The sequence below is a fragment of the Nuphar pumila genome, chromosome 4 (genome assembly GCF_984573655.1).
Source record: "Nuphar pumila chromosome 4, dmNupPumi1.hap1.1, whole genome shotgun sequence".
Taxonomy (NCBI): domain Eukaryota; kingdom Viridiplantae; phylum Streptophyta; class Magnoliopsida; order Nymphaeales; family Nymphaeaceae; genus Nuphar; species Nuphar pumila.
This window is the reverse complement of record NC_143252.1, coordinates 113,145,496-113,158,655: the sequence shown is the minus strand read 5'-3', so window position 1 is coordinate 113,158,655 and position 13,160 is coordinate 113,145,496.

The window sequence follows — 13,160 nt, the reverse complement described above, 5'->3', positions numbered from 1 at the left end:
CTCACCATTGCATTTTTTCTCCATTTCTTGTATTCAAAGGAAGTTCTTAACAAGTCCTGACCATTTGGGGAAACCATTTAACAACTCAGGTAACTGAATTCAATTGCTATAGTTATTGTAGACTATTGAAGATAGAATTTGCGTGTAGCGGGAAATGAAGTGGGTCGCTGTCATAACACGCCTTATATCTTGGCTCACAGTGGAATTCATGTGTTGGGTTTTTGCTCTTTTGCTTAAATATGTTTTTTTTTTCAAACTTCACCAAAATTAGCATAAACTATGTATTGGGCTTGTCAGAAAGATCAACCTGCAAGAGACAAAGATGAGGTAAAGAGAGAAGAGAGAGAAGAGGGGAGTCGGCGGCAATAGGGTTTTCCCTTTTCACTTATTACTTATAAGTGTTGTACAGGGTATAACTTTACACAAGTAATAAAAATAAATTACAAATATGCCACCACCCACGCATCCCAAGATGGATCCTTGGAATGTGGTGCGGGTCGGATCCATGATCCAAACTAACAACCTCTCTCAAGTTGAGTATGGTCTTTGATCATGCTCAACTTGTCTTTGAGTGCCCAAAACTGATGAGTGGATAATCCCTTGGTAAAGATGTCAACAACTTGCATATCTGACCGAACATATGCAGGTTCAATTTCTTTTTCTTTCACCTTTTGTCTAACAAAGTGTTGATCGATCTCGATATGCTTCGTGCGACAATGAAGGATGGGATTGAAGGCAATATTAATAGCACTCTGATTATCGCAAAGAAGCATAGAGGATGAGATCGGTTCTTGTAATTCTTGCAGTAGATGTCTCACCCATGTAACATCGGCTGTTCCTGCTGCCATTGCACGATACTCTGCTTCAGTACTAGATCGCGCCACTGCCTTTTGCTTCTTGCTACTCCATGTTACAATATTATTGCCGATAAGAATGCAATACCCCGAAACTGATTTGCGCTCGTCAGGATCACCAGCCCAGTCCGCGTCTGTGTAGGTGAATAGTCGATGCCCTGACGTATAAGCTGTGTCCTTGGTATACATCAAGCCATCTCCAACTGTACCCTTTAAATATCGAAGGATCCTTTTTACTCCTTCCATATGTACATCTGTAGGAGCATGCATAAACTGTGAAGCCTGATTGACAGAGTATGCTATGTCAGGCCTAGTGAATGTTAAGTATTGTAACATCCCTACAACTCGACGATACAAAGTAGGATCATGATAAGTAGTGCCTTCTTTAGCACTTAGCTTATAATTTAGAAGGCAAGGTGTGCTAATTGGTTTACAATTCTCCATCCCTGTAGCAAGTAAAATATCAATAGTGTACTTATGTTGGCTCAATGTAATAGTCTCATGTCGACTATCAACTTCCACACCCAAAAAATATCGCAAGGGACCCAAGTCTTTCATCTTGAATTTAGCCATCAACATAGACTTAACCCAAGATATGTGAACCTCATCACTCCCGGTAATAATGATGTCATCAACATATATAAGCACCCAAACAATAGCTGAATCACTTTTGAATATGAACAATGAATGATCTAAAACACTTTTAGTGAACCCATGATGCTGGATCTCCGTGGAAAAATTTTCAAACCAAATCGAGAAGCTTGTTTCAAGCCATAAAGAGAGCGTCGAAGTTTACATACCCAATTGGATGAATCATGCATGCTATAACCAGGTGGCTGCTCCATGTAAACTTCTTCCTTTAGTTCACCATGCAGAAAAGCATTTTTAACATCAAGTTGATTGAGTGACCATCCATGTTGTAACACCAATGCAATGATAATCCTGACGGTGCCCAATTTTACTACTGGGCTGAATGTTTCATCGTAGTCCTGCCCATACTGCTGTGTAAAGCCTCGTGCAACCAGACGAGCCTTATATCGCTCAACACTGCCATCCGGTTTGTGCTTGATCTTGTACACCCATTTGGATCCTACAACATTCTTGTTATCTGGCCTTGGTATAATTTCTCATGTATTGCATTCATGCAATGCTTCCATTTCCTCATTCATCGCCTCTACCCAGGCACGAGAATATACAGCCTCATGAAAAGAGGAAGGTTCTGTTTCTTTGGACACTCTAGTTAGAAATGTTTGAAAATCCAAAGAGAAATTGTTATAACTTACCCAACGATCTATAGGATGTCTAATCCGAGTGGAACGTCGTAGAGGAGTCTCATCATTGACTGGATGAGCTCTACGAGAATAAACAAGACTAGAAAAACGTGAGGATGTTGTTGTAGGAGGAATGTCTTCCATATGCGGTTCCACATCGAAAGTATAAGGTTCATTGTCTGTCAATAAAGATGAATCCTCATAAGGCAACGAGTCATATAAAAGTGAGTCATTGAGCCAAGGATCATAATTGTCCTGTGTATCTGTGGAAGGTGAACCCAGAGTGTCAAAATTTTCATCATCAAAAACAACATTTCTAGATACCCGAATTTTGCCTGTATGAGGATCATAACACTTGTATCCCTTATAGTCATCTGCATACCCAAGAAACTTGTACTGTACAACTCTGTCTTGAAACTTATTTCTCAATGAATGATCAATATGAACATAACATACACAACCAAAAGGATGTAGTTCTTCATATGATGGATGACAATTATAAAGAACAAAATACGGAGAATTATCTTCAAGGATGGTCATGGGCAACCTGTTGATAACGTAAACAGCTGTATGGAAAGCCTCTGTCCAAAGAGAGAAAGGAATACCCACAGTATGCATCATGCTCAAGGCTGTCTCAACAATATGCTTGTGTTTTCTCTCAGCTACTCCATTTGGTTGAGGGGTATGAGGGCAAGAAATGTTACGTGTAATGCCATGCTCCTTCAAATATTCACTAAAATCATGGGATATGTATTCTCCCCCCCCCATCACACTGGAAATATACAACATTGGTATTGAATTGGTTTTGGATTAGTGCATGAAACAGTTTGAACAACTTGAAAACTTCATGTTTGTTTTTCATGAAGTAAATCCAACTAAATCGGGTGTAAGAGTCAAGAAAGAGTACATAGTATCGAGATCCAGAAAGAGAGGCAGTGGGCGCAGGACCCCAAACATCTGAGCATATAATCTCAAAAGGCTTTGTTGCTCTTTTATTTATACTATGAAAAGGAAGTACATGACTTTTGCATAAATGACAACTTGGACATTTTGACTCTAAAACGACTGCGGGTATTAAACCTTTAGCAGACAACTTGTCAAGAAAAACTTGACTACAATGACCCAAACGAAGATGCCATAAGTCTGGCTTATTAAGTTTCAAGACTCTAGATGAAGAACTATGATCTGTAGATCGACTAAAAAATATTGGAAAGGAAGAAGCTGAAGAAGCCACGGCTACGGAAGACGACGTCTTCAAAGGCACATGAGATTCTTCAAAGACGTACATGTTCCCGCGCCGTTCACCTTTAGTGAGCGTCTTCTTGGTGTGAAGATCCTTAAGATAAACAGAAGGAGTAAATTCAACGGAAGAATTTGTTTCATCAACTAATTTTGACACAGATAGAATATTCTTTTGAATAGCAGGTGTGAGTAAGACATTTGACAAGGGTAATTGAGATTCAGGCAAAGAAAGGGAGACATTTTCAGTGTGAGAGATGGGGTGGTGAGATCCATCTCCTATGACTATAGTGCCATTTCCAGTGTAAGGAGAAAATTTACCTACATCAGAAGTAACATGTGTTGTTGCCCCTGAATCAATATACCATATACCTTCATCATTTTGGCGCAAGTTCATCTGATTGAAAGTAGTCATAAGGATATTTTGTACGTTCTGTGGAAGAACCTGTCCCTGAGGAGTGCGTGCAAATGTCTGAGTTGCCTTCTGCCCTGGCCTACTATCTGGCCTCCCTGTTTTGTTCCGGTTCTGAGGATTGTACCAGCAATTTGCTTTAACATGTCCCCGCTTATTGCATAGAAAACAAGTAGGAACACGTCCCCCTCGTGGTATACTGCCTGAGCCAATGCCTCCTCCACCTGGTGTAGGTAGTAATCCTCCTTTGTTCATAGGTGTTCCATTGGGACGAGGAGTAAATAAGACTCCTGTTTGAATAGGCGTATGCGCCATCATCACAGGATGAGCATCATCTGACGCGTGTTCCTGATTTAAACTGACCTCATATTGCAAAAGCTTAGATTGAAGATCATCAAAACATGGAAGAACTGAGACAACCTGGAGTGCCGTGCAAAACATGCGATATTCAGGTCCAAGACTACCTAATGCCTGTTGTACCATATCCTTATCTGATACAGGACTTCCAATGGCAGCTAACTGATCTGTAATCACCCTGACATCCCCCATGAGCTCTGTAATAGATTTGTTTCCTTTTCGCATGGATTGGAATTTCCACTTGAGTTGCAAAGCCCGAGATTCGGAAACCTGAGAAAAGGAATGAGCTAGTTCATTCCACAACTCAGCAGCAGATTGATCATCAGAAATAGTTTGTAAAACACGATCAGAAAGTGTGGAAGTTATGTACGCAACTAATGTCTGATCCCGTTGTACCCATATGTCATAAGCAGGATTGGTGGTTCGAAGTTGACTCACCTTCCCATCTTCACCTGTTATTTCTTGCATGATGTGTGTAGGTGGGGCGAGTGATCGCCCATCTAGATGCCCATAAAGACCATGACTGCGAATAAAAGGCACAATTTGACGCTTTCAAAGTAAGTACTTATCATGGGATAACTTGTGGGTCATGAGGTGAGTAAGAAAACTAGGGTTCAACTTGGAATTCATGGATTATATGAAGAATGAGATGCAATAACAGATAGGAAATAGGAATGGAATGATACCAAAATAGAATGCCGACTGTATTGACAGTGTATTGAGGGAAAAACAACAATGCTGTGTGCTGAAAATAATATCAGTGCCTTCGTCACACAGAGGAGTAGTGACATGCGAACCAGAAAAATATTGAATCAGAAATATATTGAGAGAAAAACGGCAATGCTGTGTGCTGAAAAATAATATCAATGCCTTTGTCACACAGATCAATAGTGATGTGCGAACCAGAAAAATATTGAACAAAAATATTTTTGGGGAGAAAATCAAAGATTCGGAAGACTGGAATTGAATATTAGGACGTGCGTACCAGAAAAATGTTGAAAATAAAAAAAAAATGAAAAAGAAACTAGAATGACGTGAAAGAGGATTAAGGAAAGGAGAAAGAAAAAATCTGACGTCCTTTAGAAGCACGTGCTGGTCCTTATAGGTCTTCTAGATGATTGATTTCCGCGCCTGTGCTCTGATACCATGTCAGAAAGATCAACCTGCAAGAGACAAAGATGAGGTAAAGAGAGAAGAGAGAGAAGAGGGGAGTCAGCGACAATAGGGTTTTTCCTTTTCACTTATTATTTATAAGTGTTGTACAGGGTATAACTTTACACAAGTAATAAAAATAAATTACAAATATGCCACCGCCCACGCATCCCAAGATGGATCCTTGGAATGTGCTGCGGGTCGGATCCATGATCCAAACTAATAGGGCTTTGGTGCTCTTTTGCTGAAACATTGTTTTTCTTGTACAAACTTCACGAAAATTAGCAGAAACTATGTAATGTGTTGGGTTAAACTCATTTGGAACTGTCTTATCATTTTTATATAGAATGTAAAACTCATTTGAGTGCAACAGTAGTCCCAATCGAATGGGTTAAAAATGATTTTTTGAGCTTGTACACGAGCCGAGCCTGAGCTAGCTGGGCCCTTTTTGCTCAGGACGAACTAAACGAGCCCAGCTCGGCTCGACTCGAAACTTGGCATGAGCCAAGCCTGAACACCATAGTTCAGACACAGGCTAAGCTCGAGTTGAGCCTGAACACCAGGTTAAGTGAGCGAGCCGAGCTTGAACATGCCAAGCTTAGCTCGAGCTCGGCTTGTGTGTATCCCTATTGAGCACAACCAGGTCTTTTACTCCGGTGGTGGTTTGTCGGTTCCTTATAGAAAAAAATGCAGTAAGAGATGAACCAGCGAAAGCCAAGCTTCACTTAACTAAGCACAATTCATTTAGGTTGAACCGCATCTCGAGTAGGTGGTGAGCTTAGCCTAGTTCGAGGTAAACTCATCACAAAAAATAAAATCATTTTCCCCCACCCTTCAGGGAGCATGCTTCAACCAAATGCTCTACACCATTATGATATATATAAAGCTACAGTTGACTGTACCATTCTTTCTAGTAGGAACAGCCTGTTCTTTTCATATTCTCTTAGCTTTTTTATGGATTAAGCCCTACAGATATTATTCACATGGATTCTTTAGTTAATATATGTTTTAAATTGTTTTCTTACATTGTATAATCTGATTTTTGTAGCAATTTTTTAAAGGCTTCCAAATTCAATGGTATACACTGCATTGAAGTTTCTTGATTGACAAAATCATATGCTTACATCAAGCAGCACTGGATGCAAAGTGCATGTCTTAATAACTGAACCATGCTGAATGCAGAGCCTTCAATGACTTGATTTAGGAAGAACCGGCCTGTCTCTCTGGCCTAGCCGATCTATACCCTTGCCTTCAAGCTTAGCTGAGAGAACAAACAGGCGTCAATCAATCAGTACAGCAATACTTTTTCCTGTAGACGCATAGACCACCACCACCACCTTAATAGTAGTAGGCGCGAACGCACACAAGAAAAAAAACATAAAAAAGGAACAAAGTGGGAAAGAGATAAGATTTCACGGCTCCCTTGCGGGGCGGGAAGGAGAAAGAGTACTTTATAGTACACAAGTCAAAATAAGGTTGCCTTCTTTTTATAGCCAAAGGACAATGCGTCTATTATCCTTCCAAAGAAAAGAAGATCAAGCATAAAGGAAGTGTTTTTGACCAGTATCCCCTAGCTCACCCAGAGCCAAAGGGGCTGCGGCGCAACCGATCATCACACTGAAATAGAACGCCATATCTTCGAAGAAAGTTCATATTGAGCGAATGGAACTCGTATGATAGGAAGCCAGAGAAGGACTTCCCATGGAGTCCCATAGTCCAACGCCTTTTTTTCGGAGAATCCTAAGGTACGAAGACTTAACCACCCATTCCTCTGCCAGCCAGTTGCACCCTCCCCAATACTAGTCATACTTCTCTATTTGAAAATAGTATCAATAAGGAGGAGGATAAGCGCATTAAGGAGCCACCCTCAACCCATCCCCACTTCGTAGCAGGTTAGCACACCCTGATCAGGGAAGGCCAACCATAACCAAAGAGGGAGAGGGCCCCGTTCATGATAAATCAGAAATATACTTTACCGATGACGGCATTATTGGGTCCAATCAGAATGATGAATCACAAGTGATGATCTGGATGCCTCCAGAGACGGATGTGATGCTAAGCATGGGAGCCCCGAGTGAAAAGATGACCGGGACTACGACTAGGCGGTAGGTGACGCAAAATAATGTGGTGAGGGTCCAAGCTAAACGTCCGAAAGCGATTGGAGGAAAGCTCGTATCATCTCATTCTTGAGCATTGCCATGCTCGGTGACCAAGGAGGTCTTCGCTCGAAAAGCGGCCGATAGATAGATCATTTATTAGAAGAGTGGTCTCTGCCACTGACCCCTAAAAATATTTTTATCTCTGGTGGTATGATTGTATCCGAACTCCCCTACACTACTTGGATCATCTCACTCACTCTGAGGTGAGTGAAGTGCCCTACTTCCATCTCACGGGTAGTGGTAGTGTAGCTGGGCTATGGCTCCTGGGGAAGGAGATTGCACCGGGCGAGCTATCCGGATAAGCTTCAAAACTACAGGGCATGTTAGCGACGACTAACGTTTGCTGCTACTCGCTTCTACATGTGTAGCTCGTAGCTGACAGCAGCGAGTGGAGGGAACGTAGCGAGCAACATAGGAGTTTGCTGAGTCACACCACAAAGGTTTTCCTAGTTGGCTAGCAATTCTGCTGTGCATAGAATTTCCCCGGAGCCCCAAACCTTTATTGTTTTAGCGAAGTTTCACCCAGATTGGGACAGATGGAAGGAAGGGCTTTTTCAAATCAAAGGAGAAGCACAATTCCTTTAACACGATTAGTCTCCCATTGACAAACCAAGGCCTGGTCTCCTTCATTCATTCTTTCTTTCTCACTTAAGGCTAGCAAATCAAATCCATTCTCGAGGGAATATAGACTAACCTCACCTCTTCACTTCCAGGTTGATTGTTTGACTTGTTTCAGATAGTTGTAGGGCCCAGAGTGTTGCCAACCAGAGCGTTCTTCCACCTTTCCATCTTCCCATATTTCTTCTGAGGGATAGACAATGCACCTTTCCCCATCAACCTCCGTCACTTCAGAGTCTATTGAAGAAAGCTTGATTCTCGACCCTCCATACCTATTTTTGACTAAAATAAAGAAAAGAAGACCATTCAAACTTATCTACTCGGTTCAGGCTCATATAATCTCCAAACTTACCCCTAGATAAAAATGCCTGTGCAAGAACAGAACATGGGATCTGATCCGTCACTCTCAGAGTCATGCTCTCCTTCTCTGCCTGGCTATTATCCAACTTATTTGCTGCATTTATCTCCTGGTTTAACATAGTTGATTTCACCAAGGGGGCAGATTTACAAGAACCGCAGGCTCTGCCCCCACCAGGTTGGATGGGGGCCACCCCAGAATACAGGGTTGGCTCTGTCCGAACGAACCATACATTCGTAAAGGATGATCAGTAGCCCCTTCCCCCTCCAGAGCAGCAATGTTTGATTCTGAAACAATCTAGAAGATTTTGTCGACCGAGAGCCCAGACTAGGAGCAGTGAAATCACCCCCAATCAAACCTACACCACCCTTCCATCCAGACTGCTGAGAAACCTTCGTCACCGGCCCAGAAGGAGAATGGCTTGGGCTCTTTTTTAGTACGGTCCCTTTTACCATTGAAGGGAGGGGAGGAAACAGAGATTGGGCTTCCCCGAAGGGGGTACCCATTGTGGAGGACCGACCAGTCACTCTCTTTACGTGATGATTTAATAGGTAGGGCTCAATTCAACCTTTTTCTCACTTCCCAATGGACTGGTAGACGACCCCACTCCTCAGCTAATCAATGTTTCTATTTTTTGGATTGGAAAAAGGAAGAGCTTCCTTGATGACGTTGATGCCTATTCTTTAAGATCCATTTCATTTATGGATTCATTTGCTTTTTGGAGAGAGCTATTGGCCAATCTTCTGAAAAAGGCCTTCCTATCCGGCAACTGTCTGTAGAGGTTGATCTCTCTTGCGACCGACCGGCCAGTGGTCATAACTCTTCTAATTAGTCTGTCTAGTCTAATGCTCTGCTCCATCCGATAGATATTTCCATCCATTCCTTGTTTTGATCCGGCGATACGCGGAAAGGGAACGACCGAAGATTTCATCTTATCCTCAATAATCTTGACATCCGAGATGTGGTGATGCTCCAATATACTGGGACTGGCTACCGCCTCATACTGATTATCTCCTAGCCTATGGCACCCAATCTGATGAGTCGAGCAATGCATTAAAAACAGATGGTCCTCCCTCCAGTTCATGGTTTGAGCAGGGTGGCATTCCAAGGCTTTTGGCATATTGCCAACAAGAACATGTCCTATGACACCAAGAAACTAAGCGTCATGTGAGTGACACCCTTGAGGAACCATACAAATTTTGGGGGACCTCAAGGTGGTCTCATTTTGCCAAGGGAGGCTTTTTGGATGCGTTACAAGGCCCAATTGGCCCATGCAAGCCACGCAGGGCTATGGTTACAAGGCCTAGCGGCCCTTGTGAGCCACGCAGGGCTTTAGGTGTGGCCTAACAAGGGTATGTGCTGCACATATATACATATTTACAAGCCCTTCGGGCCATGCTAGCCACGCAAGGCTAGCGCGGTGGTTGGTGGGATTGGTGCACCCGTTGGCGGGCTGTTACAATTCCTCCCCCGTTGAAGTCCTTGACGCCCTCGTCGAGCTCTAGCCACTGATGATATTCTACTACTTGTTGCAGAAATTGTTGAAGCTTGGCGGTGTCCTCCCAGCTGGCTTCGCTGTCCGGTAGTCCCTTCCACTTCACGAGGTACTCTTTAACTTTGCCTCTGGTGCTGTTGCGGTGGGTGATGATGTAGTCCACGTCGTTGGAGTAGATGGTGAGAAGTGGTGTTGGCGGCCGCTGCGGTATGTTTCTGCTATCGTCTTCTTCATCGGCGTTATATGGCTTCAAACTGCTCCCATGGAAGACGGGGTGCACGTTGTAGACTGGGGGAAGGTCCGGTCGATATGCGGTGTTTCCCACTTTCTTGATATAGGGAAGGGCCCATCATATTTTTGAATGAGTCCCTTGTGTTTGTCACAGAAGACCATCGTCCGTTCTGGATGTAGCTTGAGGAGTACCAAGTCCCCCACTTGATACTCTACGGGTCAGCGCAATAATTATTAGTAGTCGTCGGCCCATTTATTCATTCTTTTTGCAGCCTTGTTGAGGTAAGCTTTGGCAAGATCAGTCTGCTCCTGCCAGTTTCTAGCAAATCGATGAGCTGCAGGGCTCTTTCCTTGGTATTTGGCTGTGACGAGGTGTGGTGTGAGTGGTTGTTGTCCAGTAGCAAGCTCGAACGGATTGTGGTTAGACACTTCGCTCTTATGCAAGTTATAGCAAAATTGGGCTCTAGTAGATGAACCCAATCACGCTGGTTAGCATTGACGAAGTGTCGTAGGTCTTCCTTAAGTAGGGCATTAATCCGTTCGGTCTGCCCGTTGGTCTGGGGATGGAAGCTCGTGGAGAAGAGTAACTCTGACCCCCAATAAGCGAAACACTTCCGTCCAGAATCGTCCCGTGAATCTAGGGTCGCGGTCGCTGACAATAGTTTATGAAAGTCCCCAATACTTAACCACATTCTTAACAAATAGTTGGGCCACATGATCAGCGCTACAGGTGGGTGGTGCGGCAACAAAGACAACATACTTTAAAAACCAGTCCACTACCACCATGATGGAACCGTACCCATCCACCTTGGGTAGGGCCATGATGAAGTCCATGGAGACACTCTCCATGGACGGCTTGGGATGGGCAGGGGTTCGTTAGAACCACCCGGTTTCAAATGGCTGGGCATGTCTTGCTGGCAGACAAGGCAGGTCCTCACATATTCCTCAACATCGTTCCGCATCTGGGGCCAATAGTAGGCCCTTTCCAAAAGAGCAAGGATCTGATGTTGTCCTAGGTGACCGGCCCACTTGGTATCATGGCACTCCTTGACCAAATCGCGTCGTAGCGAGTCCCATTGCGGAACGAAGATGCGCTCACCCTTCACAAAAAACAATCCGTCCCTTAGCCAAAATCTCCTAGTCTTGCCGGTAGTAAGGTTCTGGGCAGCAGGGTCGTGCTTCATGCCCTCGCGGATCCGATCGATGAGAGTGCTTTGTACGCAAGCTACCACAGGGTCTGGGGCTTGTAAAGCAGTCAACTCTGCTTTTCGGCTTAGTGCATCGACAACCATTTGATATGGTCCCCCAGGCTTGTATTCGAGGACCATATCAAATTCAGCCAGGAACTCTTGCCATCGAGCTTGTTTAGGGCTTAGCTTCCGCTGGGTCTGAAAATAGCTCATGGTGACATTGTCAGTCTTCACGATGAACGGTGCCCCAAGTAAACAGTGGTGCCACACTCGCAAGCAATGCACTATTTTTGTCATCTCCTTCTCATGCATGGAGTACCGTCTCTTTGTGTCATTTAGTTTGTGGCTCTCGAAAGCTATGGGATGACCTTCCTGCATCAAAACACCGCCAATAGCAAAGTCAGAGGCGTCAGTGTGCACTTCAAAAGACTTAGAGTGGTTTGGCAAGCGAAGCACGGGTTCGCTGGTGACGGCTTCCTTAAGGATTGTCGAATGCGGCTTGGCATTCAGAGGACCATTCCCACTTGTGGTCCTTCTTGAGCAAATCCGTCAATGGAGCGGTGATTAGGGCTTAATAGCGTCTTGAGAAAATGTCGGTAATAATTAGCTTAGCCAGGAAAGAACGCAATTCAGCAATCTTGGTGGGCGGCTCCCAATCCTTGATAGCTTTCATCTTTCTTTTGTCCATGCGTAGTTTGCCTCCGCCCACAACATGGCCCAAAAAAGTTATCTCTTGTTGTCCAAACAAGCATTTCTCTTTCTTCACATAGAGCTCGTTGTCTCAAAGAGCTTTAAAGACGGTGCATAGATGCTTAGAGTGATCCTTCAGGGTGTCGTTGTACACCACGATGTCATCCAAGTATACTACCACAAAGCGGTCGAGGTAAGGGTAGAAGATCTTGTTCATTAAGGTGGAGAAGGTGGTCGGCGCATTGGTTAGTCCAAAGGGCATAACCAAGAACTCGAATGCCCCGTATCGCGTTACACAAGTCGTTTTCGGCTCATCCCCCTCCGCGATGCGAACTTGCCAATACCTTGAGCGCAAGTCCAGCTTTGAAAAGTACCTCGCTCTACCCAATTGATCAAAGAGGTCCGCCGCCTACTACCTTAATAGTGGTGGTGGTGGCAGTGGGTACTTGTTCTTAACAGTGATCTTGTTCAAAGTCCGATAGTCTACGCACAATCGCTTCGTGCCGTCATACTTGAGTTGGAACAACACAGGGGCTCCAAATGGTGCCTTTGAGGGCCTAACTATTAGTAGCCAACTTCGAGTAACTCATTGAGTTGCTTCCTTAGTTCAACTAGCTCTGGCAGTGCCATCCTATAAGGGACCATAGCAGGATCCCGGGTGGACCCTGGCTCTAGTTCAATCTGATGGTCTACCTCCCTCCTAGGAGGTAGCCTTTTTGGTAATTCAGCAGGCATCACATCCGCAAACTCACGCAATACATCCTCAAGAACTGGTGGGACATCCTGGGCCAACTCGCTCCCCTTATCCTTCAATGCTACCAAGAAGGTGTCTTCCCCCTTCTTCAAGCCCTTCTTTAGTTGTAGGGCTGATATCATAGGCATTTTTGCCTTGCCGTTGCTAGTAGTAGACACCATGCAAGGCGTCTTCTCATCCAGGATGCCTACCGCCCGTAGGTGCGGCATAGGGACTACCTTAGCGGCACTAAGGAATTCAATACCTTTTCTCATTTGAAAATCGTCTAATGGGGCCACGGAGAAGTTGGTGTCTCCTTTCCAACTCTCGATTTGAATCTCCACACCCTTGGCCACTCCAAGGATGGGCTTGGCCTCGGAGTTAACCGCTTCATGCGGCTC